We start from the raw sequence: 26866 nt of genomic DNA, 5'->3' as shown, positions 1-26866 counted from the left end.
TGCAAGTCTACAGAGCCTGCATCCTCAGCACCCTCCTTTATGGCAGCAAGACTTGGACCCTGTATGCCCGCCAGGAAAAGAGGCTGAACGTATTCCACTTGCGCTGCCTCAGGCGCATCCTTGGAATATCATGGAAGGACAGAGTGACCAACACCGCTGTCCTCGAGCAAGCTGGAATCCCAACCATGCACACCCTCCTCAGGCAGCGTCGGCTCCGCTGGCTTGGCCACGTCCACAGGATGAATGATGGAAGGATTCCAAAAGACATCCTGTATGGTGAGCTAGCCTCTGGCAAAAGACCTCCCGGATGCCCCCAGTTGTGCTTCAAAGATGTCTGCAAGAGAGACCTCAGAGAGGTAGACATCGAGCTGGACAACTGGGAAGAACTAGCAGACGACCACAGCAGGTGGAGGCAGGGGTTACACAAGGGCCTTCAGAAGGGCGAGATGAAGATCAGACAGCTAGCAGAGGAGAAGCGAGCGCACCGAAAGCACAATAAGGACTTGCCAGACACCCACTACATCTGCAAGAGATGCAGCAAGGACTGTCACTGTCGTGTGGGTCTTCATAGTCACAATAGACACTGTAAATGAAGTCCTCAATTGAAACTTTAAAGGGCGCGATCCATAGTCTATGCAGACTGAAGGATGCCCACTACTACTGGTCAGGTCCTAAGGGCACCAGACAAGAGAGATTCAGCCTGTAGTAGGGTTTGATAATGGTGTTCTCAGGAAGGAGACACCATTTCTCCACCATCTGCCTTTACAGATGTGGTAAAGGACATTGCAAACATTTTGACTTCTCTAGTATACAAAAGGTGGTGAAGTAAAGCCCTGAAGAGGAACTGCTAAACACGAGAGAGGGTCTCTGAGGGGTCGGTGAGAACCAAAGGACGGGTGCCCTATTTCGGGAGCCTACATACAAATCCAAGCAGAAGAGGAGTAAAATGGATTAGAGAGATGAGTGGACCACCAAGTGAAGAGGGTTTGATGTATGTAATAAGCTGGCCCTGTGCATCGTTTATCGCAGCTGTACAGGATGGACACAATACATTCCAAAAATAGAACACCGTGTCACGTAACAGACCCCAGGTGTTAAGAGCTGGGGCTCCGGGAAAAGTAACCAGACAGGCAGGAAAAACTGACTTGTGCAGTCGTCTGGACCCACACAATCCTCCTCTGCCTGCTTGTTTGCTGTTGAAATACTCTTGCAGAAGATCGCTCCTTAGATGTCTATTTTAGTCTCAAACGGCATCTCTTCATATGGCTTTTATTTAATAAACACAAACAGCTGATGGAGATCTCTCGACTTCTTGTTCTTATGTGGCTTGTCTGTTGTCATTTCGTTAGGTGAACGGTCATGTCCCTAGCATGCACGTGTGGCTGCACGTACTTCAAGGCGATGGATGTTTGTGCTAAAAGTGACCGCCAAGGTTGCACAGCTAAGACTACGATCACCTGCCTCTATGCAGGGTGGCACACAGGTATTTGAGTAGCTGGCAGCTTCTTCCTCTGATGCTGTCTTTTGCCACAAGTCGTCTGGTCCCGTTTGTGTTTTTGCCAAGAGCAGCTGGCCTTGCAGGCCACTTGAATGCCGTGGCTTGTGGCTCAGCATTACAGCATCCACAAGAGATGCATTGATCTCTGACCTTTACTATGACACTCATGCGTTCCCAATGATGTGATTTTTAATTGGCAAAGGAAAAAGTGCCGCTTTCTGCCCGTTCGAGTCCATCTTGCATTCAGATTGTTTTTCTTATGCTTGCTGTAGGACCTATGTTAAAATAAATCTCCCTTGAGAATAGTAAATGTTTTATCCGCTCAGCTTCAGAGGACAGAGTTCACTGTTTTGTTGCAAACAATTGAACTTCTCCATGAAACACAGTAAAATGGCATCTTGTAAGTGTGAAAATTCAAATGTCTAACATCAGATTTTCTTTGGAAGTTGAGCTTCCTTATTGATAAGCAGCAAAGTTTGCTTTAAAATAGAGCCTGTGAGAGAAAAATGCTGTTCTGTCCAAATAGAAATACTTTGTGGCTACTGTGTTCATTTTTACACAGTTTTATGTCAAAGTTCAAATTTGCCTTTTTGAAATGATATTTCGTTGTGAAATTTTGAAAAAAAAATGGCATGTTATCATACAATACTAAATAAAAAGCAGAAATCAAGATGAATCACTTTGATTGTTCCAAAACTTTTTAAAAAAAATTCACAGAAAATATAGAAACTTCTGGGTTTCATTCCTAACGGGGACAAAAACAAAGTATGAAATCTTGAAATCCTCAGTGAAAGAGGAACCGCTCTGTCCAACTGTGCTTAAAAGATTTGTGTGCCTTAGTGAATCTTTAGTTCCAATGAAGCTGGGTTTTAATTTGTAACATGTCCTGGTGAGTTCTGCTAGATTGTGGGATTTCTCACAGATGCAATGCACAGGTGTAGTTGGAATGGACCAAAGGAACTCATTTGGTTCTTTCTTCTGTCCTCCTGCAGAGAAACCTTCTCTAGCATTCCCAGGAGTTCTCTCTCTAGTCTTGCCTTGAACATCTCTGGTGCTGGTGACTACATGACCCCCTCTTCTATTGTCTCACTGACCCCACTATTATAAAGTGCTTCCTACTATTTAGTCCAGTGTTTTTCTTTTGTAATTTTAGGCCATTAGTGCTTGTTGTACCCAAAATTTACTACCAAAATTACTCCCCTCCTCCCTTCCTTTAGGTTGACAGATGGATGTTGTATGACAGTCATGGATTTATATCTCTAGCAATAGCTGAAAGCAACATTAGTTGCTCAGTTAAGGCAGGGCTGGTCTAGTGTCTGAATACCTTCAAGGCCATGTAAAAATAAAACCCTGTCTTAAAACCAGCATCCATTACAAGCTGTGCCCAGAATTAGCCGTGTTTTTCACAGCACTTTAGCTCAGCCATAAAGAAATCATTTGGCTTTAGAAATATCTCCCATGAAACTCTGCAAATTAGATCTCTGTGATATTTTGCTGTTCACTGTCGCTAAAGGAAACAACAGTGGCTCATCACTGTTCCACTTTCCTTCCAATATAACCTTGTTGCATGTGGCATGAACAGAATTAATTTCCTAGTCAAATCAAGGAGAGAATTTCTTCCTCTACTTTTAAAGTTCCCAACTGCAAGGGACTGCCAGGAGGTACCCAGAGCTTAATATAAATAGCTCATCTTTGCTTTTTGCACCACAAATGTAATATGATGAAGATTCAATGGTATAGTGGGGTCAAACTGTTCAACTCTTCCCAGTTCCTATTGACATCAATAAACATCAAAGGCTCGCAGACATGAACAGCCACCCTTAAGCAAACGCAAGTGGACAAGTGGGTGGAGATCTCTCTTCTGTGGGCCTTGCACCACAAGACTTGTTTATGAATTTTACAGATCTAGCAGCTAGACGAGATGTTGCAGAAGCAAAAACAACAACAGCAACCATACAAAGGCCCAGTGCCATACAGCTCTGCTGAGTTTAGGGAACTTAAATGCAGGGCTGGATTTGGTGTCTTCAGCCAATCTCTAAATCAGGCCGTAAGCATAGTAAAGGTTGAACCTCTCTAAACCGGAACTTTCTTGTCTGGCTACATCTGTGGTCCGGCATTGGTCGGGTCCTGAGAGTGCTGGATGAGAGCGGTTCAACCTGTATTGTTATCAGTTTTCAAAGTTTTCCGTGAAACGCGAGCAGCTAAGACTCCAGATAAAGGCAGGATTGGGTATTGATGTAACCAGCAAGTAGGTTGATGCAAGGGACACCCTTATGTTCTTCTGCAGATACGTTAGTATAAAGTTCAGTACCAATGTCAGATGATGCATTTCCCAGGGATGCTAATAGACTTCTTTGCACACCAACACTGTCGTCGGGGAGGTGGGGGTGTATTTTTTTTTTCTGAGAGACAAATTACTTCCTTTTTACAAGAAGCAGTGTTTTAGCTAAACAAATGACGGATGAGTCCCAAGTAAAAACTTCTATGTGTGCTAATAGGCGAACTTTACATTCGCTGCTGTCAAGGATCCAAAACTGTAATGGTGAATCAGAATATAAGCTGGAACTGGTTTGTACCGGCAATCTTTGGCCAGCAAGTGACGTCACTGACGAAACAAAGAATGTCTGCAAATGCAGCAGGGAAATGCAGCAGCGTTGGAGCTGTGTTTGGTAGTGGGAACGTGGAGCTAACTTAAAAAGGTTTAGTATTTTAATGTTATAACTGGACTCTTCCTGTGGCATGGAGGGCCACAGCCCTGTCCTTCCGATTCAGCCCTCACCCCTCCCCTGCTATTGTTTCCCCTTTCTCTGGAATCCTCAGATGTAGCAGCATACCTTGGCCACCACATCCCACCAAATATTTTACTCACATTTTTCTTCTGTTGGTATCTTTAAAAAAATAACAAAAATAAACACGTTCTTTCTTAATACTTGGCAAATGCTGGTTGTAGTGGCTACATCTGGGCTCCCTTATTCAGTGGGTTCTATGTACATGGATTAAGGCCTGTAGTTGTTGCGTTCCTTGCAGAGAGTGGAGTGGGGCTGACAAGCATTTGTGCGTGCAGGTCTGGATTGGAGCTGGCATGTGTTGGTAGCAGAGTCATGAAGTTAAATAGAAATAGGAGGATATTTGGTATCTGGAGAACCTCTCTGTGCCTTTTGCCTTCAAGTTAACTTCATGGGAATGAGATGAGAAGGATTCTGTTTTCTTCAGTTTAAAGATGTGTGCAGGTAACGCACCCTACTCAGCAGGGCAAGACCTACACACCATGGAAAGTTCCACTTAAACCCCGTTTTGAGGGCTGAAGTCATGCATTGGACTTGTGCTGGCCCGCTGCATGATGCTGAATTTTCAGCTCAGAGTAATGACTGCTAACTGCTGTGTGGCTTTGAAGGAGGTTGAGCGGCTGTGTAATAACTCATGAAGGTTATATGTCCTATTGTCTTGGCTATATTATTGCAAGGAGCTGATTCAAGCAGGGGTTAGTTGCATGTTTGCAGGAAAGAAGCCGAGAACTATGGGACGTCCCCCACATTTAAAGGACAATGTGGGTGACATTTATTTGGAAGTTTTACTTCCAACGCTGCTGAGTTCACCGGCCTGTGCTGGTGAGGTAGGGTGAGGTGGTCCTAGCTTGAAACTGGGGTGGGGTGGGATCCAAGCAAGTGGAACTGAAGAGCAGAGGGAATTAGACTGCTGGGGAGAAAGCTGAACCCAGTCCCCGCAGGCAAAGGGGTGTCTGGGAGAAGATACGCCATCCAGGACCACAGGTAAAACTGAGGTGCTGGTAGAGCTTCTCTCTTACGCTACGCTTTGTTCTGGCTGTGATGGATTAAACAGGCTGATTTCTGGGTCTCCGCGAAGCATTGGTCATGGCTCCTGATGAGGAGCTGCTTTGCAGGTGCCAACGGCAGTGAGGAATTGTGGGTGGCACACAGGGTGCTGTAGCCTGGGGGCCTGGTCTGAGTGGAATTATGGGATTTCACCCTGGGAGATAAAAGCTCAAGGCTTGAAACCTGGAGGTGGTTACTCAGCAAGACCAAGGAAGGGGACGGGGAGCAACTAGCTTTGAACTGGGAGACTGGTTACCAGTAACTCAGCTGACTCTTTGTTCAAGATTCCCAATGTGAGAACGAAGCTGGCACTTTCTCTGAGGATGCACACTGCTGGATTTCCATTTAGAGAGGTTCTGAAAACCAGCCAAATAAAAGGTTGTTCTGATCCCAGAGGATCAACCACATGCCCAGGTCAGTTTGTAGCTCAGAACTTACCTAAAACCCACACCATTGCCAATTCCTTAGAACCTAACATCTAAACCTATTCAAAAAAGGAAGGAAAAGGATGAAAGTTGAAATTGTTAAAGGAATCAAATAAATTTAACATTTGCAAAGTTTTTTCAGCCTTCTTGCAGAGATGGAATAAACTGCTGGCTTAATGAGCCATCCAAGCAGACTGACTGGACTTCAGTCCTTTGTTCAGAGCTTCAGATTATAGCAAAAGTCCTAGAGAGGTAAGAAGCAGGATTGAAGACAAAATGGAGGGGTTTCCAGGGCCCTTTATAGCTTCTGCTATATGGAGGGAAACCCATTGTTCTTGCTGTGGAAGAAATACAGCAACAAGATGAAGTTTGGAGTCACATAGGGAAGTCACCTGTCCACACATGACTCAGTCCTTTACAGGTAGAAGCCATTGCTCCCATGCTATTCTTAATGTTTCAGGAAGGCTCACCAGATGTGGATGGGCACCCACCAAGGCTTATTGTCAGCCAGGCACTTCTGTTCAACTTGAATAGCCCCCAAATAATACGTAATTTGGCCAAATGCTTCACTGGTGCTGCTTGAAATTAAACACATTTGAAATACAAGTGTGTTTCCAAATCTTATAATCTCAAATGCAAAAATGAGACGTGCATACAATTAGCATAATCGTAATCAGCAAATTATAAGCTTTTCATTGACATCTCTCTTTGTGCAAGATTTGTTGCAAACTTAGAACAGTGAGTGCAACAATGATCTGTAGGTGCGTATTTCAAACAAATAACATCACACTGTGGGAAAAGGTGCAAAGGTGAGGAGAAGGCAAGAGTCAGGAACAGGCTGGGTACAGGAGGACAGCACAAGCAGGGTCCACGGCAGCTATAACAGGAAAACCACCACACTGCTTGGGCAGACTTCCTGTTCCTCTTCCTGGTTTAAATAGTGTAGCTGGACCAATCAGTGGAACTGTGTGATCTTCCAATCCGAGCTCCTGGGAGTGACACATTGGCTGGGTCTATAGTGTTAGTAGCTTCCCAGGATGTGGCAGCTCTCTCGGGTCTTCCAGGCCTGGGCTGAAGACTTGGGACTTTACATCGGCGTTTTAGTTCAGCCCTGGAGCGCTGGGACAGGGGAGGCTCCAGCGCTTTTAACCCGCCTTGAAGGCCAATCGATGACAGGAGGGAGCAAGTGAGGGCAGGGCTTTGGGGGAAAGTGCAGAACGGTGGTGGAGGGGGCCGTGATTTGGCTGCTGACATGTTCACCTCCTCACTTAGAGGGGCCTTCCAGACCTCCTGTTTCAGCCCATCTCTGCTTGCAACATTCTTTTACTTTTACACAGACACACACACAGAGGAGTGCAACGTTCTTTTATACACACACACAGGAGTGCAACATTCTTGTACACACATACACAGAGGAATGCAACATTCTTTTGCACATGCACATGCACGCAGAGGAGTGGGCAGTTGGGCAGTGCAATCCCTGGATATGAAGGTACTGAATGTTTGGAAATGGCGAATAGATGATCTGAAGGAGGCGGTCAGCATGCATTACCTCCCTCACCCCTTCACAGCCCCAAATAAAGTGCTGGATGTTTATACATTTTAATACAATGGCTCCCACAATGGACAGGCAAAAAGTGCACACGTAAGCAGCCTCGCTGGCTCTTCCTCGTATTGGAAAGTTTCCACATTTTAAATCCTGTTGTCAGTTATGTAGCCCCCTTACTATTTCACTGCTCCAGAACTAGGGATCTGATTTGTTTTGCTAGGGCTCTGATTTATGCCCTCTGCATGTAAAGGGGCTGAAGTAAAAAGCAGGGCAAATTTGCTGTAAAGCCCTCGAATGCCTCTTGTTTGGAAAGCCTGTGTGTACAGTAAGCGTGCTCGTTTCATGAATTAGCTGCTGAGTGTTTGTTAAAGATTAACAGGTGACAGTATGTGTTTTCTTATATAGGTAGTAAGACCAAATGTCAGATACAAGATAAAGGAAGACTGATTTACAGTAAGAATAAATATTATAATAGTTGTAGCTATTTTTAAACAGCTGTTTGGTCTGTCCCTGTGTCTTAATGGATTGGAATAAACCAAGAATACGGACAAATGTTTAGAACCATTGAGGAATAATTAAGGACTGTGTTTTTTCAGAGTTATTAAAACTATATTCCATTTCTATTTTGAGAGTTCTGCTTTTTTAGCTTTATCCTGTTTTACTGATCTAGGGCTTTTCATTAGCAAACCTTTTGGGAACCAAAGAGCCTGAACAGAGAACTGAAGATGGAGGAGCACCACCAAAGGACAAGCTACAAGAATTATTATTAGCGGTCAATATTTCCCTACGTATACGACTTGGTCTGTTCTACATGCCCACGGCAACAGCAGCATGTTCACCCTTGCACTGAAGTTATCCTGAGAGGCGTTTTTATTTTCATCTCTCCCATGAATCCAACTTTTAGACAACTTTGCTTGTGCTCCCTTTTAAAAAGTGTGTCTTCCGCTAATCTCAAACCTGCCCGTCTGCATTACTGACAAATCTGTACTCCTGAAAGGGTAAGGAATTGACAGCTCTCAACACAGATGTCTTGTGTTTCAGTTTATCTACAGGCCAGGTATGACCGAAGCAGCCATCATGCAACCTTTCCCCAGCTCTGCCCTGTCAGCGACCTCCACTCTGACCTGCGGAGACCACCCTCTCCAGGGACTGGAGCGAATTCAGAACTCCCTGCCCGCTTAGCTGTCGGCCTCTCCGCAGCAAGGTTTTAGCAAATTACAAAGCAGTGATTTTAAAAAGGGAGAGGTTCTTTTTTAAACCTGTTGACTTCAGTTGGCCTCCTGTCAAACACAGTTCTCTTTAAAAGCCCAGCTTAGTAAAATTCTATTAGGAGAGAAAAAATTCAGCCTCTTATCAGTGAAAAGATCCAGCCCCTCCACACTCACCATGTTTTACATAATCCTTCTCTCTGTTACCAACAGCAGCAATGCTCTTTTCCCAGCAGAACACAGAATTCATCATCATTGCAACTGGAAGGCAGAATCCACAGCAAGATTTATGGTGTCATGTGGCGGGGTGGAGCAGAATTCCCTTGCACGTTTATGGCTCTATCTGTCCAGACTTTAGCCTTTTTTTCCCTAGAGAGCTCTGGTGTTCTTGCATGCAAGCTTTTTTTTTTTTTTTTTTTTAAAGCTGAGCTGGCTGGAGATTTTTACTACATGTAAAGGAACGATGTCTAATATATTTTTAATTGGCCCACTCACCCTGATAAACTCTTTAGTCAGAACAACAAGAAGTCCTGTGGCACCTTATAGACTAACAGATATTATGGAGCATAAACTTTCATGGGCAAAGACCCGCTTCGTCAGATGCATGGGCGGGTCTTTGGCCCTGAAAGCTTATGCTCCAAAATATCTGTTAGTCTGTAAGGTGCCACAGGACTTCTTGTTGTTCTCGAAGATACAGACTAACATAGCTACCTCTCTGATCTTTATTCAGGACAGTCTCAAGACCAGAATAGTAATTTAGAACACTATATGTACTGAATTAACACCTGGCCCTGTGGATTGAAAATTCTGACACCTAGCTGCTGAGGTGTTTTATAAGTATTAATAATAGCCCAGATGTCAGGGAGAATTGCAGGTCAAGATAAAGATGCACTGGTACAGGTGTGGAAGCATGCTTAGAACTCAGTGTCAGCTAGGTCTTCAGGTGTAAATAAGCATAGCTGCACTGATACAATTGGAGCTACACTGCTTTACATTTGCTGAGGGCCTGTCTTGGTATTCCAGGCACTTGCCAGAGTTAAGTCTCTGGTAGGCATTGACTTTGCTTGCAATTACTAAAAAAAACCCAAACTTTAAAAAAATTCAGTATTTTTATTTCTAAAACCCACTCTGCACAGTTAGTAGTAAATCTGATAAAATATGTGCACCATATGTATGCACACTGTAAAGTATGTATAGTTTGTTACAAGAGATTTTGCAATATATGCATATTTTCTTATAGAAGATGATGGTGTTTCTAATAAATCAAGAACACACATTAGGAAAAGAAATAATGGGTAAATAGCTTGTAAAGTCCAACCCTTAAATTAAACCCTTTTATGGGCTCAGTCTTTTAATTTGCTTGATCGAATGTGACTCAACTATGTCTGAATATTTTAATGCATAATTATAGCAGTACGTTTGGAATTCATGTCACTATAGAAGCAGACTCAAGCTATATAATTTTGCACAATTTTTTATTTTTACTTGGAATTCTACTTTGGAAAATTGTTTACTGACAGAAGTGTCAAAAGTTCCCTGCCCTACTTCAGATTCATGTATTTTGGTATTCAGGTGTATATGATTGCTAAGCAAATTTGATAACTGCACACAGCTATCCTTACCAACACAAACCACTGTGTTACAAGAAAGAGAAGTCTTTTCTCAGGGATGGGATTGGAGAGAAGATTAAATTGTCAGAGCATATCTAAGCATTCAGGGCCTTGATGCATTATGCCTCATTCAGTCATTTCTACTATTGTAGATGAGACATAAAATGGAGAATTGGGCCCCAGTTCTGGCGGGAAACTTAACTTTTCTCTTGCTTCTCAGAAAATCCTAATATGCGTGTATTTTTTCCAAGCTGAAATGATTCAGGCATGCTTTATAAGTACCTTCCTAAATTCAATAAATGTATGTATTATTTAAAAAAGATCTCTTTTCTATCCGCTAATGTGAGCCATAGATTCAGTCTCTTTATCAATAAACAACAGCAGGCAATATTAAATCCAGCTGAGCTATGTCACTGAGGTTATCAGAGGACAGACAGTAGTTCCTTTTGCCAGAACAGCTAAGGTCTTTGGGTTAAAAGCCAAGGGTCATCAGCCACCAGAGCCTCATGTGGCATGGATTAAATCAAAAATTATCTTGAGTGGCATTACAGCAAACTACACAGAACATTAATCTGCGATCTCAGCCACCCCGTATATAAATCACTTCACTCGTAATGTAGGTTTCAGTTTTACTGGAGTTGACTTGTTTTACTGGCAGAGAAGCCAATGGTTCATATGAACATGATCACTTTTGTTGCTGTTAATCTGCTGTAGAAAGTTGCAGCAAGGTCCACAGAACAGTAACAAAGAAAACTGTTCCTGACTTCATTGTGCTGGCACTGTGCTTATGAGGAGTCGATCAACTTACACTCCTATTCAGAAGCCTGATAACTCTATCAAATGGAATTTCACCTTGCAGTTATTTGTTCTACTGAGCCAATTGGTAACTTTGTGATGAATACTTGGTACATTTCCTAAAAATTGATTGCAAAACAGGTCATTCTACATCTGTGTAAAACAATTTCCCAACATTGCCCAATCTTTCTTACATGGGTGGGAATTTGGTAAGCTGTGGACTTCCAAATTCTCCGGTCTCATTCATTGTTAAAATGATTTAATCTGGGAAATTATTGATTAGGTGATTTTTTTTTTGTGGGGGGGGAGGGTTCACGTCCAGCCTGGCTCACCTGATGGTGTCTAGAAAAAGCCAGCTCTTCCTAAAATGTGTCAGCGCTTGTATAGTCTTGCTGTGTTACTGCAAGGATGCACTCACTTACCTGCTCTCTGCTTCAGACAAATTCAAAGGAACTGGAATGAAAAACCTGGTGTTTTGTAAATGCATCTTTTCTGCCTTGTAGTTTGCATCATTGCTAAATGGAGGGATTTCCATAAAGCCCCAGATGGCGGCAGCAGTGTTTTCTGTTCAGAAACCAAGTTCAGAGGAAGCTGAAAGAAAAAGGCAGTGTAACTTTTACAGCACCTCCAAATCAATTGCTGGCAATCCTACATGTGCAAAAATGGATACATTTAAAATAAAAGCATGGAAACACCATAATGGTTTCCTATCCCTGAAAGGATGTTTGTGGGATCCAGCCAAGCAGTGGTGTGTTATACAGAAATGACTAGGGCAATGAGAGCATTTGGAAAATATTTTCTTGCAGTTATCAAGCACTATTAGACTATAGTACTAATACCTTGTACTTAGCAGATCAGATTTTCTGAAGAGTTCTGCACCAAGGAGGTCCCATTCTGTTTTGTTAAGGTGCCTGAGCTTCAAAAATGCTCATCTTCTACCTTATGGGTCTTTCACTTTTGAAAATCTCATCCAGAGGGTCTCTCATCTATGGATCTTATCAGACTTTCTGAGCATCCATTCTTGTGTGGTACTTCAGTATAATAAAAACTTTTGCATACACAGGGAAACTAAGGCATAGAAGGTGAGCCGTTTGCCCAAGCTCACATGGTGATTTAGTGGCAAAGCTGAGAATATTCCCCAGGATCTGTGGTTGAGAGTCTGTTCCTCTAACATTTAGTTCACATTTACATGTGGATTTTTACTGCACAGGCAGATTCTTAGGAGGTATTTTTTTTCGTGATTTTTATCTGATGAACTGTAATATTAAATCATTTTTTAATGTGGCAACAATAAGTCCCCCATGTGCAAATCCTTCCATGCAGGATAGTCTGTATTTTTGTGCATTGTACACTGAACTCTTGGCCCTGAACAGATAACAAATTATTGTGTAATTTAAATAATGATTCAATTCAGGAGTGCCTACTATCAGTTTGGGTTCCTTGCCATGCCAGTAACTTTTCCTTGCCTTCTGAAAGCGATTTTTACTTGACATAGAGATGGTATTCCTACAGTGTTAGCAGCTGTGCTTCCAGAAGGCATTTGATGTGGGGTCCTGTCTGGATGAACAGATCTCAAAAAGACAAAAAGAAGGGAGTGAAGTTAAAACTGAAAGTCCAGTTGGATGTGCTGATGCAAATCCAGATCCAGGAATTTAGGAATTACTAAAATGGGTCAAAGCCAAGTTCCTTCTATTGCAGTATTTTGTGTCTTAACAGTTGCCATTTACTTTAGTGGAAGGTGTAAGAACTCCACAGGAGGCAAATGGGGTGGGGGAGCCTAGTGCTTAGTTGTTAGTTTGTTTTAAACTCCTGTTTTCATAATGCTTCCAAAGATGTTGTCATCACTTATTATGGCAACTGTTACCTTAATGCCTGGGTGATAAACCAGCACCACACCATGCTGGCTGTTATACAAACACAGAACACAAAAGCCGGTCCCTGCCCCAAACTGATAACCCTGGGGAGTTGGCAGCATGAGTGTCAGAGGCTGCCAGAAGCGCTGGAAATCACTGAACAAAAAGCTTGGTATGTGTGTTTCATTGGGGCAAGCTAACCCAGTGTAAGCCTGATTTAAATTGTTGTGGAGTAGCCACACACAAAGCTACCTCCTTCTCAGCATGTATTAGTTCAACCAGAGTTGCATGTATGTGTAGCCAAATCCAAGAGGGAAAGCCTAAAATACAGAGGAGGAAGAAAAATTAAAGCCTCATTCCCCCTCCCCACCCTCAAGCCCACACCTTCCCTATAAAATCACTTTATTCGCTAAGGTGGTGTAAGCCAGGCATGAAAACCACCTGGGAATGTCGAAAACCAAGTTTCAACCCAGTGTGCAATTAAAGGACATCTAAATCTGGCATCGTACAGGCTGCGTTTGACAATATGCATCCACAGTAGGCTTTGGAAACAGTGCAATCCCAGACTCCCTTGCATTTCTTGTTCTTCTGAGGCTCAGATATGAGGTCAGTCGCTTTTGTCAAGGAAGGACTGGTTAGGATTTCTTCAGCTCTTTAACTGTATGGGGGAGGGTTCCCTATTCACTAAAGCTACATCTACACTAGAGACTTTTGCTGACAAAACCACGGTTTTGTCGACAAAACTTGCAGAGCATCCACACTAAAAATGCGTTCTGTCAACATCCTGTCGACAGAACTTGGCACTTTCATCGACAGCCTTCTGCCTCCCCCTCATAAAGCAGAATACTTTTCTGAGCAGAATCCGTTGACACAAAAGCCGTGTGGATGCTCTGGAGGGTCCTCTGTCGACAAGCAGGGCTTCCCAGTCACTGGGCAGCCCTTTCTGCTGTGCTTCCGGTTGACAGCTCTGGCGAGAGAGTGGCTGGGCAGTCTCTGTCGACTGAGTGGATTGACAGAGGATGCACTGTCGTGTGTGGCTGTGATCTGTCGATGGAAGTTTTGTCAGAAGATATCTTCCAACAGTGACATCTGTCAACAGAGTGCCATGGTGTAGTAGCCTAAGATGAAGCACTCCTCCTCCTCCTCCTCATGAGGTGGGTTCGTAACTGCTGCAAAATTCCCAGCCTCTGCCAACTCTGTAGCAGGACCCAAGGAGCAGATGTGCTGGGGACAGGTGGGTGTATTGAAAGCTCTGTGGTCTGAAATAACCTAGTTGTCCATAGCTTAGGATCAAGTTCCATCAAAAATACAAGTCTTCTCCATGCTGCTGCACTTAAGCCTTGTCCTGGAGGGGCTGCTTCAATGGGTAAAAAGAGAATTCATTCTCCATGTGCCATTCAGTACTTTGCCAAAACTGCCAATAAAGAGGCCGGTTAGTGGGAAACATTTGCAGTTGCTCTGTGGTGTTGGATACTACCTTGCTACAGACTGGATGGGGACCCACCAAGCTCCTTTCTTGCAAGCTACTGAACAGCCATCAGATTCAACCACAGCTGATCTGGGGTAGATTCAAACTGGCAACCTGAGGTGAGGGATGCTCTCCATGGTCTCGCTTTCAAGGGAGCTGGGCTCGTACCACTTTCATTTCCTACTGATGCTTCGTCCAAAAGACTTAAATTGGTGGTTCTGCTGCTGCAGATTCAAGGGAGGCTGTCCCTCCTTGTAGGAGTCAGGGCTGGATTTTTTCCTAGTGTAACACTACCACACTTAAGTGACGAACTGAGACTCTGTGGACCAGCCTTCTGTTCCTGGCTCAACCACTGTCCTGGCATATAAGCCTCATCAAGTTTTTGCATCCATCCTTCTCTTTCACCTCCTATCCATGGTGCATCTTGCCTGTTCACATTGGAAGCTCTGTGGATCAGGACCTCTCTCAGTATATAGAGATACAGCGCCTAACACAACGGAGCCCTGCTCTCAATGGGGAAGTTCAGTGCTACCATTCTTCTAATGATGAGCTTGTATTGTCTTCCCATCCAGACTGCCCTTTAGGAAGTTCTTAGATCTGCTACTTTAATAGTCACCTTTCTTGGAAATATTAACAGAGAGGAAGCCGTGCTAGTCTAAACACTATCAAAACAAAAAGCAGTCAAGTAGCACTTTAAAGACTAGCAAAATAGTTTATTAGGTGAGCTTTCGTGGGACAGACCCACTTCTTCAGACCATATCCAGACCAGAACAGCCTCCTTGCTTACTGTTTTTGGTTCTCTGTGTCTTAAATATTGAGTCTGTTCTGGTCTGGATATGGTCTGAAGAAGTGGGTCTGTCCCATGAAAGCTCACCTAATAAACTATTTTGCTAGTCTTTAAAGTGCTACTTGACTGCTTTTTCTTTCTTGGAAATATCTCTTTGGAAAATTGTTGCTGTACAATTGGCATTGTTCTTCTCCCAAAGGAGCTTTGAGATCCTTGTAGAGCACTCAAGCATTCATTTGCAATCACAGCTTCTGCGACGGGGTCGTTTTTCTCTAACTAGGGAAATTAACTCTAATACCCTTATTTGCTATCAACCTTATAAAACATAATAAAAAACAGATGTCTTTTCTTCAGCCTGATGTGCTATGAAAGCTTGATGGCCTATTTTTCCCCCCCTAGATGTTATGATAATGCTTTTGCTCTTGTGGATTCATTGCACAGTCTGAGGAAAAGGAATTTGGAAATACATTAAAATGAGAAGATCTTGCATTGAATGGACTTAAGGTTTTAGCTCAGAGAATGCACGCTGTCTTCTCCGTAGCTTTCTGTGTTGGAAGAGGGTTGATTGGAGTGAGTGTGATATGTTGGTGGTGCTTTATAAGTGGCATTTAATACTGGAGTGATGCACTCTGGGTGTGCAAATGGAACCATGGAAAACATTTAATGGTGGTGCTACTTTTGATGCTAAGGCCTACTCCTGAAAGTGCTGAGTCCTTCCCACTTCCATGTAATCCATAGGGATTTGCGGTTATGGAGTCCCTGGCAGGATGTGGGCAAAATCTTGTATCCTGAAGAAATACTGACAGCAGCATTTTGCCTCTCGCCTTAGATCAAGTCACCAAATGCGTGGGGTGCGTGTGTACTCAGGGGAGTAGAACTGCAGAACAGAGCACATTCTACATTCTTTGTAGAAACAGGATACATGATGCAAATGAATGATTTGTGCATTCTTTCAAACAGGAAATAACGACACAAAGCCACAGTCATGTCCCATTATTGGCTCTTTGCTAGACCAGGTGATGCAGTGCCAACGCTCTGTTAATTCCAAGGAGCATATGCAATATTTCTGCATTGTTAAAACATTATCAGATTTCAATGTATGCAAGTGGCTACCTCCCCTGTCAACCAGTAGAAATATAACAACAATTCTGCATGTGGAGCGTGTGCAAAAATTTATAAATCCATTTAAAGGTACTGTTTGTGCACAAGGAATGCTGTCCACAATGGATGGGAGGACAGTTAAAACTAGGAAGTATTAAGGATATGGCCTATGAGAGCTAAAGAGATGGAAGGAGGTAGAAGCAATGCAACAACTCTAAACCTCAGTAGAAGGAAGACAGAGAAGGAAGAGTTTAGTGGCTTAAAGGACTCGTCGGCCATAGTAGCGTCTGTGAAGACTGCATAATCCATGCTTTTAATGGCTGACAGGTGAGGAGATGGTTGTACCAAGAGTGATCAAATAAGGGCACCTCAAACTATGTGATTAGTTCTCTGTGCGGGGATAGCTGAAATGCATGGGGTACGTGTGTACATATATATAATATGTAAGTATATATATTTGGAACAGAGTAGGCGTACAATCCATTGTTTGTCATTTTGAAGAGCCTGGCAAAAGAAAAGGCTCTCTGCTGCAATTCCACTCCCCGAGCCATGATGCTTTTGTTTGTAGTCATTTTGATTTCCAGTTGCACAAAATGTTGTCCCTATTGAAATAATTTGCTTTCTGCTTTGGGCAGCCACATTATCGTGTTGATGGTGGAGGTTTCTAAGGCAGTGATTTGATTTTTACTTGTCATTTATTAAGCAACAGGCCAGGTCCCTGTGCAAAATCATCATAAACAGGCAGTTAATGTCCAGTGGCAGTTCTGTCAGGCACAGGCAACGTTCATGAAATACCCATCTTCAGTGGTTCACTCTCACATGGCTTTTACTTTTAGATCAGCAGGGTTGTTGCTTTCTGGAACTTAGTGTATCTCCTTAACACCTCCTTGCCCAGATCCAGGCATCCAAGGATACATTGTGAAATGATTCTGGGGCAAAACCTAGACTAAGCTTCATGGGTTTGACCTGACTATCCTCTTTTTAAATAACATACTGTGAACTTTCTCTAATGTTGTTAACACTGAGGAAATAGCTCTAGAGTCTGGACGTTATTGAAGTCCTATCTTAGCAGGGGTTTAGATTGGCACGTGGCCATAGTACAATAGGTTGATGCTAAAACACTTGGTAGCTGGTTAGGCAGTTCCCTATTGAATCTTTCATCAGTTGTAAGTGATGAAAATGTGTACAGATCGGCAAGCCTGTGTACAATATGGTAAGTGTAATTTTCTCATCATGGGCCTGGTTCAGTAGAACCATGCTCGTGCACCGCTTGTTATCCTTTCCCTCCCCCAGCAAGACCTCACTCAGTTTCCGTTGCAAATACTCTGCAACAGCAAAGTGTAAGAATTCACTATTTTTACAAAATGCAACGTGGCACACTTCCTAGTGCATGAGATTGTAATTGGTGGAATCTGTAACCCATTTGTCATGTTGCTGTCTGTGCAAGAGCAATCCTAAGCCAAAAAAAGCATGCATTATCAAGTTGCAGGCTTCTCAAGAAGGGTAGTCCTGGAACACTTGCAAAATGTGCAATCTTTGTAAAAGTATAGCTATATTCCATGTATCGCATATTCATTAAGGGCTGAATCTATGTTCGAGTGCGTAAAGCTCCCACTGAAACTGATGGAAATTTTTACTCAACGGAATGATATGGCCCTAAATCTTCTCATGCAAAAAATACAGTGCAAAATGTTATGTAAATGCAATGTAAATCAAGCCTACATAAAAAAAAACCCTACAAATAAATATTCCATATATTTTCAACTGGTAAATCTTAGTCCTTTCTCTGCATTAGTGAAAATCAGTTGTTTTAAGCCATGACCCCTTTCCCTCAATACATGCTACTGTCTCACTTGAACCATGCAAAGATTCGCCCATGGCTTTTAAACACAACATTCTACTTAGTCCATTGATTGTGGGGGGAGCCCTCCAGTCCTCTCCGACGGCACAGAGCACAGCATGCACATGGCATCTGGTTTTCATGTTCAATTTCATCCCTTTTACTTAACCATTGAGAGCAGGCTCAAGTGACAACAGAGCAATGCTCTCGCTGCAGACTGACTAATTAGCTTGCATCTGGAGCTGATTAAATGTGGAGTCGCCTGTAGAGGAGAGTGCTGTCCTTATCATACCAATGGCAGGACCTACACAGAAGAAAAATTTCTGATGATATGCCCCATGTTCTTGCAAGCAATTTAAATGAGGCAGCTAAGGACTCAAGCTTGCTCCCGTTGAAGGCAATGGGACTTTTTTACTTTTTCTTTTTGCGACTGACTTTAATTGGAGCAGGATCAAGCCCCAAATCATAGAGTGATTTTTTTTTTTTAGGAGCCAAGGATATTTCAAGAGTAAGAATAATTAAATTACTACACAGTAGCATTTGAACTCATGTGAGCATATAATGTATGACCATGAAGATACCTTCTATGTGTTAATATCATTTAATACACTAGCTTCTGACATTGAATGACACATTTTAATTGAAGCATCCTGACCTTTACCCGATGAAATATGTTCCAACTATATCATTTTTTTCTTGCAAAAATAGATTATAGTTGTTAAATGCTCTAATCTTAGTTTCGTTTGCCCTGGCTAGGAGACATACACCATCCATTAGTAGATCATCTACTAATTAGTATTAGCTGCACATTTTTAATTACTGGACAATTTTGTTTCATGACCCTGGCAAATAAGTGCACTCCATGGGAGGTTTACAAAGATCAGTGGAGTGAGGCATATGAAGGACACTTTTTTTTTGTGTGTGCCTGTAGTTATTCAAAAGGTTAATAAAGCCAGGAAAACCCCCCTCAACTTTTGGAGAAAAATTTGTCGTACAAATCATTATTCCTCTCCCCATCTTTAACTCCTGTTCCCTGCCCTTGGAAAGTTTGGCTGTGACACCGGATGTTAATTTGAGGGTGATTAGGGGCCTTGGACTTTTTATGGAAAGGTTTTCTGTTTGAGTAGAAAATAGCATTGTAAGGCAATGACTAGATGAGCTAGTAGCTCTCCTGCATGAAGTAGTCACTGAACATACTTTGGCAGTGCTCAAAACACCTCTCTGCAGGCGGGTGCATTCCCAGTACCACAACTTTGCCACTCACCCTTCTATTATTTCATTGATTTAATATTGCTGTGCTTGGTGCCGTATTTTTCACTGAGTGCCTCTGCCCGGCTGTCTTTGCTGTTTAAGAAGCAGGTGCTGCTTCTCTTTTATATAAATAATTAAATGTGAATTGGAGGACAAACTTGAATCTGAGTTTCTCGTGTCTCAGTTGAGCTCCTTATGCACTGGGCTATTATCTATGCTGGGATCTGGGTATCTCAGATATTTGGAATTTTGACTAGAAATTCTAACCCTTTTCTGTGGCAATATTTATTCAGATTGGAACATTCTGAAAAGTTTTGATATTTTTGAAAAACTCTCCACCATTATTCTGAATGCAGTAGCGTCTGTTCATTTTGGTGAATTATACTAATGGGGAAAGTCTGAAAACTTGCAGGGAAGAAATAGCTAGAAACCTCATGGAAAAATAACATTATTTCATTTTATTTTTAGTTGTGTTAACCATCCACCTGGCCAGCTCATTTTTCCTCTTTTTTTCACTCTCTAGAGATGAGACCATAAAGAAAGATCTCAATGCCTTAAGTATCTTGGTCCCATCTCTGCTCATCTCTGTCCCTCCATTACTTTCCCTGTTATCTCAGGGCTTTGGATAATTTTCTCCCTGCATATATGTGAGTATTAATAATGTGGTAATACCTCTATCTCCATCTGACCCACACAAAAATAGCACTAGGAAGTAGAACGCTGTGTAGTCACTGCGAAATCAGAAAATGTAGAGAGTAGCTTTGGAGATCTTTGTGGTTTCCCCACCTCAAAAAAGATATATTGGCATTAGAAAAGGTTCAGAAAAGGGCAACTAAAATGATTAAGGGTTTGGAACGGGTCCCATATGAGGAGAGGCTAGAGAAACTGGGACTTTTCAGTCTAGAAAAGAGGAGACTGAGGGGTGATATGATAGAGGTATATAAAATCATGAGTGGTGTGGAGAAAGTGAATACAGAAAAGTTATTTACTTGTTCCCATAATATAAGAACTAGAGGACACCAAATGAAATTAATGTGTAGCAGGTTCAAAACTAATAAAAGATAGTTTATTTCTTCACACAGCGCACAGTCAACCTGTGGAACTCCTTGCCAGAGGATGCTGTGAAGGCCAGGGCTCTAACAGAGTTTAAAAAAGAGCTCAATAAATATTTGGAGGTTAGGTCCATAGATGGCAGTTAGCAAGGGGTAAGGTATGGTGCCTAGCCTTTTGTCGAAGGTGGGAGAGGGATAGCAGGAGACAAAGAGCTTGATCATTGTCTTCGGTTCACCTCCTCTGGGGCACCTGGCATTGGCTACTGTCGGCAGACAGGATACTGGGCAAGATGGACCTTTGGTCTGACCCAGTATGGCCGTTCTTATGAGATGATGAAAAAATATTTTGTCAAGACAAACTCTTTCAAGATAAGTGCAGGTAGTTATTTTGTGCTACCGGCAATGAATAAAAAGATGGATAGAGCCCTAATTTCAATGGAAAATGGAGCCATCTTGGAACACGTTGATAGCAATGCTGGGCAAGCTCAAAAAGGTTCAGAAATAAGACTCCAATGAGCATCAAAATATTCAGGTGCTAATATGTTCTTTAGAAATCTCACAAGAAAATATTTGCTCCTTCGATGTCTACTACTGGCACGTTCCCCAATTTTTTTCCATCCATGTGCAGAATAAATTTTATGTGCACTGAAGCATCTGTGAATGTGCACCACCAAGAGAAACACAAAACCTAGCTGTGGTGGGCAGCGGGGCCAACAGCCACCACAGGCCCTGGGGCAAAGTGGGAGGGGGCCCAGCTTCGTGCTTGCAGAAGGGGAAGTGCCATGGGCACACAGCCGCTTGGAGTGGCTGAGCACCATCACTGCCTCTTCAAAAGGGCCCAGAGCTCTGGCTGCTGCATCTAATGAAGTAGCAGGAGCGGCAGTAGGAGTTCTGAGCTCCCTTGAAAGGCCGGGCCCCAGGACAGGGTGCCTCCTTTGCTCCCCCACATCAGCTCGGCAATATTTGAATTTCTCCCGGCCGGACGCACAAGCACATAGCTTCCAGGGAACACCGCTGGCTGTTTCTGTTTGGAGATAATACAGGAAGAATAATTTCTTGCTGGCATTTTCATCATAGAATCAGAACGCTAGGACTGGAAGCGACCTCTAGAGGTCATAGAGTCTAGTCCCCTGCCCTCATGACAGGACCAAGCACCGTCTCTAGGCCATCCCTGACAGGTGTCTATCGAACCTGCTTGTAAATATCTCCAGTGATGGAGATTCCACAACCTCCACAGGCAATTTATTCCACTGTTTGACCACCCTGACAGACAGGAAGTTTTTCCTAATGTCAGACCTAAACCTCCCTTGGTGCAATTTAAGCCCATTGTTCCTTGGCCAATTCTCAGAGGCCAAGGAGAACGATTTTCACCCTCTTCCTTGTAACCCTCTTTTAGGTAGTTGAAAACCACTATCCTGTCCCCCCTAAGTCTTCTCTTTTCTAAACTAAACAAGCCCAGTTCTTTCAGTCTTTCCTCATAGCTCATGTTTTCTAGACTTTTAATCATTCTTGTTGCTCTCCTCTGGACCTTCTCCAGTTTCTTCATATCTTTCTTGAAATGTGGTTCCCAGAACTGAACACAATACTCCAACTGAAGCCTGATGAGCACTGAATAGAGCGCCAGACCCAGTTTTAATTAGGGACATGAGAAGGTGCATGTGAGTATTTTAAAACGACATAGAAGCTAGCCTGCCTTTTTTTGTCAACATTAATATTTTTGTTAGGGTTGATGTTGGAGGAAGGAGTTTGGGTAATTCTCACATTTTAGCTGAAAGGTCTGAACCTCTCTGTTGAAATGAAGAGGTGATGCTTAAAGGTTAATTTATGTCCTGATGTTTGCCCTTTGCATCATCATGAATTAGGCTGGCTGGGTTGTTTTTAACGCAGGGTGAAAGTCTGTGCAGGAAGAACGTGTGTGTGACTTTCTGAACCCCATCTGAAAGATACGTTTCTAAATAATGGGCCATATTCTGCTGACACGTGGGGGTGGGGGGCAAACAGGGCAGTTGCCACTGGGCCTGGCATTTCAAAGGGGCCTGGAAATCTGGCTGCTGCTGCTGCTACTTTGGCAGCAACAGTGGCCAGAGCTCTGAGCCCCTTTGAAGTGCTCTGCATGGCTCTGAGGACAGAACGGGGGCGCGGTGCCATGATCTGAATGGTGCTAAGGGACAACTGCCCTAGGCCCCGCCCCTTCCACTCTTGGCCCTGCCCCTTCTGGAGGTGTGGAGTCAGATGCCCCTCCCACCTTGCCCTGGGGTTCACAGTGGCTGTCAGCCGCACTGCTCCGTGGAACATAATGCAAACCCTTCACTCAATATTGTCCTTTCTGTGTATGAACATTTTCAGATTCTGTTCAAATGCCACTTTCCCAAAACGAAACCAGGGATGAACCTTAATCAAACTCACAGATCTCTTCACCCCCCTGCCCCGAGTTTGGGGTTTTAGAAGAAGATAGGAATTTTAAATGTGTAAGAGCCACATGTAACTGAACCAGAAAATACAGACTGCCAAATACTGGTGTGCTTGAAATCTGGATACAGATACTTTCTTTTCAGTGCTGGCCCACCTCTAAATAAATCCAAATGCATTAAAAGTCAGCATGTATTTGTCCTGTTCCATACGAGACACACCAATCAGAGGGGGTGACTTTTTTTACACACAAATGTACCTCATTGGAGCATGAATTCTCAAATATTAGCTTTCTACCTAACAAGACTAGACTGGAGCAGGGAAAAGACTTGTCTGTTTCTTGTACTTGATGCAGGGAAACTATTTAAATCTGTTAATTTTTTAAATGCAGCATATGAATGTTTACTTTATTGGGGTGGAGGATTTTTTTCCTAATGAATGCTGGCTTTTGTAAAGCCCTGCTCATTGTAATTTTCATAAACTCCATCTAAACATCCCTTTCTTTCTGTCTCTTAAAAGAGAATCCCTCCTCCCCCCATATTTTACATGTTGTGATTTCACTCAGGCTTCCAATTGGGCTTCAACAGTTCATTTATGTCGGGCACCTTCCATAAACTCTACAGCTATGGTCTCCTTGCATGACCACCCACTGAATCAGGCTGTCTAAACAGCATCTGTCAAAGTCTCAGACACATCTAGTGAGTAAAAAATGGATTCAGTCCAGTTTCTTTCTTTTTCTTTTTTTTTTTTTTTTTTGTGTGTGTGTGCAAGTTGGAGGGTCAAAAAGGGACTGAAGAAAATGTGCAAAGATCATCAGAAGGTGTGTTGTAATCAAGACAAAATTGACAGGGTGATTGTCTTTGGTTAATTGCTTTGTGTGCCTCCTAACATTTTCTCCTGTTCTTAATTCATTTTGCAAGACATAGAAAGCACTTTATCCCTCAATGCCTATGTTAGGCATTCCAAACCTCTGGATTGCTCACAGACGCCTTAGTGATTGAAGCCTGTTTAAGCCTAATCCCAAATGCATTACCTAGCAAGTTTTACAGGGCTTTTCAGTGGAAGATTATTACCTGTGGTATGTAGGTGTTGTTCTGCGGAATCCTCCCAGCTAATTTTGTTACTTGGTGAGTGTGTTTTGCATTGAAGGGGTTTTCCTCATGCTACACCCCCCACCCCTGCTTGTATAATTTGGAGGTATTTTTGAAAGATTAAATTAGATTAGCCACTTGAAAGTTGCCATTGTCTGCTGGGTTTGCCATCTCTTGAGTGTGACAGCATGAAGCAAGTTCCCTCTTTAAAGGGCACCATGATGTTACTGTTTGTGTGCTGCCTGTCGTTGTAACGCTTCAAAGGTGGGCTAATTTTTCTTGATGGCAACTTGGAAATGCTGAATTATTTTGTTTCTCTGGGCGGCAACCAGGCGCTGAACCTCAGTGGAACAGCATCAGAAAGGTACATTTTGATGGCAGACAAAATCATAGACTAATGAGATCCCTGCTGAGTCCAAAGTCCAAGGTAATAAACTTGCAAATGAATTCCAATTCAGTTGTCCCCCTTTGTAATCGGGTGTTAAAATCTCTTTGTAATTATACACTTACCCTAAGGTCCATTGTAGTGTGTCCTGTGAGATTAAAATGCTCACCCACAGGTTTATGTGTATTCAAATTCCTGATGTCTGATTTGTGTCCATTCGTCCTTTGGTGTAGAGACTGTCCAGTTTGTCAAGTGTACATGGCAGAGGGGCATTGCTGGACACAGATCAGACATCAGGCCCTTCATTATTGAATTTGGCCCTTATATGGGTTCCTTCTAGAAGCGAGCAGTGTCTTGATGATAAAAGCCATAGTTCTGTCTGCTGTCAAATGTCATGCTCAAAACTAAGCATAAGGCATTAGGTAAAGCTCATGGATAAAATCCTGGCCCCATTATGAAATCCCATTGACTTCACTGGACCCAGATTTCAGCCCCCCACACTCCCATCCCGTGTTTTAAACATCATCTCAAATGTCTTTTGATCTTCTTGGAGGACTTCCTTTAAACAGGAAACATAAAAAAAGTGTTGGTGCTGATGTGTTGAGCTATTTTCTTTTTTTTTTAATTAATTAAATATCCTCATTCTGTGGGCTCCAAAGGGCTACAGTAACACTAATGATAAATTACTCTATCCTATCCCCTTGGACAGAAGAAAATTAACCAGAAATAAAAGGGGGGAACCCAACAAAATAGGAAACAAATCATTCTTAAAAAGAGCATGGTACAAACGAGGGAGAAAGGAAATAAATGTGAATATTGTTTTGAAAAGCCCTCAGATAATAACGAGAAATAACCCCTTCAGGAAAATTCAGTTACACATAAAATGTTTGTAGGCCAGATTTATACTAGCTATTAAATTTGACAGTAGATACACAACTCTGGTTACAGCAACTGCGTAGCTAGAATCAGCTTATCTATAATCACTTTACCTGGCCATCCTCACAGCGGGAGGTTGACTTCTCTTACTCCTCACGGTATGGAGGAATACAGGGTCAAGTGTTGACCCCGATAGTTCAATATCACGCATTCCTACTAGGTGCACAAAATGGAACCCTGGAAGATTGACCTGGCCCACGGTCCTGGGGCCATCCCCCCCGGTGCTTAGAGCTGTGCACAGCACTGGGCTTGGTGCTCCAGTGGCAATTCAAAATGGCCTGTGGCTCTGACCACTGCTGCTGCAGTAGCTGTGGCAACAGCCAGGAGCCCCAAGGCCCTTTGAGTGGCTGGGCCCCCGTCAGGCAGCTGTCCCTCCCCCACAGTTGGTGGGCCTGCTTATGAACATAACAGCACAATTTATTTTTTAGCCTAGTTAGCAAATTTGTAGCAAATTTACAAAGAGTTTTGGATCAATCCAAACTCTGTCGTTTAGTGAATACACCAACCCAAAAATTACATCCACCTCTGGGATGACGGCATTATTTTGCAGGTTAAGGTATGGGATAGATGTCCAGAGCAGCTTCACCTATGTTTTGTAAAGTCAAAGAAATAAATAAAACGTCTGCATGGGCAAATGGGTGGAAATGACCATCGGCATGTATCGTTTGTTACTTTTTCCTGGCAACCGCAGACATTGCGGGCAGATGGTTGGTATGCATGCATCACACAAACTCTAGGCTATGAAGTTCTGATATTAACTTCAACATTATTATGTTGTGGCTAATAAGTGATACTGCAACAGACCGAATGAAGTTATTTGCACCTGTGCAGAACATTACATACTATTCTATGTGAAAAATTTACTTGTATCATGGGGAAGTTTTAATAAAAATTTCTGATGGTTGCATGCGTATGCTTCATCATAAGCACTTGACCAAAACAGGATAGAACTGAATGCAGAAATGATCTATTAGGTAACGATATATGGTCTCCTCTCCAAAGTGCTAGCTGCACTTTGTCATCTCTTTACCTCCTTTAAACCCAATTCTGATTAGATCCACTATCATTCCAGATTATGTAAAAGAAGTGATAAAACGTGGCTTTTCAAAAAATCATGTTTGTACAAGAATTTGCTGACATTTTGTGGAGTGATAACATGATAGTGAAAATATCCAGATCCCCCCAGACCTGGAATCTGGAATCACTGTTTTGTTTTTTTTTAAAGGCCTTCCAGGCATATTCAGTACTAACTTCTGCTCCTTTTCCAGAACTAAATTGGATCCTTTTATTTATTTATTTTTTTGGTAAGCCAACCTGGCCAATTTTAACTGAGGGTTGGGCTACACAGCAAAGTTATTTTGAAATGACAGCTGTTGCTTGGAAATAACTCCCTTGGCATCTACACAATGTAATTACCATTTTGAAAAAAATTCAAAATAGTGGTTGACTGATTTCAGAATTGGTAAACCTCATTCTGTGAGGCTGCGTCTACACTGCCCCTCCCTTTTGGAAGGGGCATGAAGATGCAGCTAATAGTAAAGTCAAATAAGGTGCTCATTTGCATGCAGTGCACCTCATTTGCAAAAAAAATGGCAACTCACTTTTCTGGAAGTGTTGTTTTCAGAAAAAAACCTAGCTGTGTAGACAGGGCTCCTTTGCACAAAACAAAAAAACAAAGCACAAAACAAAACAAAAAATAAACCATTTTTGAAAGATCCTGAAACAAAATAGGAAGAAGGGCTCTTTTGAAGATGGGCTTTATTTTCGAAAGAGCC

This window comes from Carettochelys insculpta, chromosome 14 (assembly GCF_033958435.1).
Source record: "Carettochelys insculpta isolate YL-2023 chromosome 14, ASM3395843v1, whole genome shotgun sequence".
Classification (NCBI taxonomy): Eukaryota; Metazoa; Chordata; order Testudines; family Carettochelyidae; genus Carettochelys; species Carettochelys insculpta.
This window is presented reverse-complemented; position numbering follows the sequence as displayed.